General features: G+C 36.8%; 1 long non-coding RNA gene across 1 annotated transcript in view; it reads right to left on the minus strand.

Moving 5' to 3' along the window:
• Positions 1-794: 794 nt before the first annotated feature.
• The window catches only part of LOC102008561, a 2,894-nt gene continuing 1,230 nt past the window's right edge, over positions 795-2,458 (minus strand). The window contains exons 2-3 of the long non-coding RNA XR_261538.2: positions 1,704-1,842; positions 795-887 (exon numbers count right to left, since the gene is read on the minus strand). This is a non-coding gene — a long non-coding RNA (uncharacterized LOC102008561). The remainder of the gene's footprint in view (positions 888-1,703; positions 1,843-2,458) is intronic.

Below are 2,458 nucleotides of genomic sequence, written 5' to 3' on the forward strand. Positions count from 1 at the left end.
AGTATTATGCTTGCATGAGACTGATTTGACATGTAGTCTGAGAAATATATGAAATGTTATATTTTTAAAGGACTTGACTTATGAAAAGTCATATTTGAGAGAGTGTGGAATCAATTCTCAGAGATGGTTTACGGTCCAGGAACTCCTACTGGGAGTAACCGGTACAGTTGTGTGTAATGGGAGAAACTGGTAAGGGTGTGTGTGTGTGTGTGTGTATTCTAACCAAAGAAATACCGAACTATACGATACTGAACTTCACCAAGGGAGAATAAAAATCATACCATTACTAAGTTTATATTTGTAACATGTCAACATATTCACTTAGTCTAAAAATTATGTTCATATTATTTTCCAGGTTATATTTTGTATCTTCTAGTTACTTCTAACTCAGCTTTAAATCTAGATTTCTGTCTTAAACTGGTGAGGTATATATAAGTATCAGCACATACAGTTATATATATTTCATTATAACCATCTATATCCTGGAAGTCACCCTGAATAATTGACATGAAGAGTTTTCTCACAGTTTGGTATCAGAATCTGACTATAATATTGACATGTAAATTCTAGTTCTCACTTCCAAGAAGAAAAATCAACGGCAAAATAACTCACATAAACAGAAAACATGGACAGGCAGAGAACAAATAAATACAGTTGTACTCTACTAAGCAAATATTACCAGAAACCCTTGGCAACGTATCAAAACAAGATTCATGGAATATCAGACTGTGGTGCAACAGTCTATCATGTCACTGCAGAAGAATTGAAAAAGATCACTACGCTCTTGGGGGAGATATTCTTTTATTACGACTCTGGGAAACCCTTTTTCACATGAATTCAGAAAGGTGAAACACCGTAACAAGTCTGGTATCCTGCCAACAGATCTCCTGTACCAAAATGAAAAAGGACTTCAATTATTTCTATTTACCTACTATAGTCTTGCAGAAGTAATTAACATTATAAATCAAAACTCCTCTAAAGGTGCTTGAGTGATGAAGCATGTTGAATTTTTCATTGTTGAAAGTTTCAGAGACTTTTTTGGCAACATAATCCTGCTACTTCTGGGGTTTTGTCTCTGGTTTTTCACTCAGGTAAATTATGAGACTCTCAGACACCTATGTTCAGTATTCTTCCTGAGATACAAAGATACCTGGAACACCAAGGTTTTCAAAAGGGAAGTAATAGTTTATGAAGTGTTTCTAAAATAAAGAATACTATTTAAATCACTGGGCATTATTGTATACATGCTGCCTTTATGTGGGCAATACTTTTTAAAGAATAACTTGAGATGGTGACCTAAATTGATCCTGAGAATATTTGTGTAAAGATCAGCAGTTTTTTGTCTTTTTTGGACACTTAGCACTAATGTCCTGGGAATATTTTCTTTTTGATGTTTAGCAACATCCCTGAATTTGAACATCTGCTCATACCATCTGTACTATAATTCTCTTTGCATTTAGGCTGCGGATGTTTTTCTCCATATGACCTCTGTTTTTACTTTCTTTTCCTTTTTTGAGACAGGGTCTCACACTGTAATTCAGGCTGGCCTTTAACTACGTAGCCCAGGCTTGCCTCAGACTCATGGTGATCCTCCTGCCTCAGCCTCCTGAGTGCTGCAATTACAGGCGAATGCCACCATATGGTAGCATACTTCCATGTTTAGGCCCCATTTTGATTTATCCCTCTTCACTTCTCCAAATTACCTGGTTCTAAATATAGTTTCCTCAGTCCATCACCTTCTTTTTCCTGTGCTTTTGTTCAATGTTCATGTCTCTCTTGATGTGCCCAGGACCATTGGATTCCATTTGACATGACTTTTAAGTGGCCACTTTCTTCTAGGCACTGGGAAGAAAAGATAAATCAGATTTGGGTCCTGCATTTATGGAGCGCACAGTAGACTGACAGAAGAAGAAAGTGAACAAATCATTAAAAGACATTGTGAGACCACAATGTGAAAACCATATAGTATTACTTAAGAGCGAGTCTTAGGGAGAACAAACATTCTGATAGAAATGTCAATTGAAAGATGATTTCAGTCAGACAAAAAAGAGGAGAGCGGGCTATTCAGGCAGAAGAAATAGCACACCATCTATACAACCCCGAACCCTCCCAGAACACAGTCTATTCCCAGACCAGAGATTGTTCAAGGCGGCTGAAAAGCAGTCTATACAGGAAGGGTAAGATGGAAGATGAGAGTTAAAATATGAATTGTGCATAAACTTTACAGGTTTTATTTTTTTTTTAATGTCAGGCTAATAGTTCAGAGTTCAGCGTCAGTTTCAGATTGTGTTTCAGGAGGGTAATTTAGGCAAATACAGTAGAAGGTCTGGAGAGGAGAAAGAAGAAGAAAGAAAGAAAGGAAAAAAGGAAGGAAGGAAGGAAGGAAGGAAGGAAGGAAGGAAGGAAGGAAGGAAGGAAGGAAAGAAAGAAAGAAAAAGAAAAAGAAAGAAAGAAAGAA

The sequence above is a fragment of the Chinchilla lanigera genome, unplaced genomic scaffold (genome assembly GCF_000276665.1).
Source record: "Chinchilla lanigera isolate Chin_1 unplaced genomic scaffold, ChiLan1.0 scaffold00031, whole genome shotgun sequence".
In the NCBI taxonomy this organism is placed as follows: domain Eukaryota; kingdom Metazoa; phylum Chordata; class Mammalia; order Rodentia; family Chinchillidae; genus Chinchilla; species Chinchilla lanigera.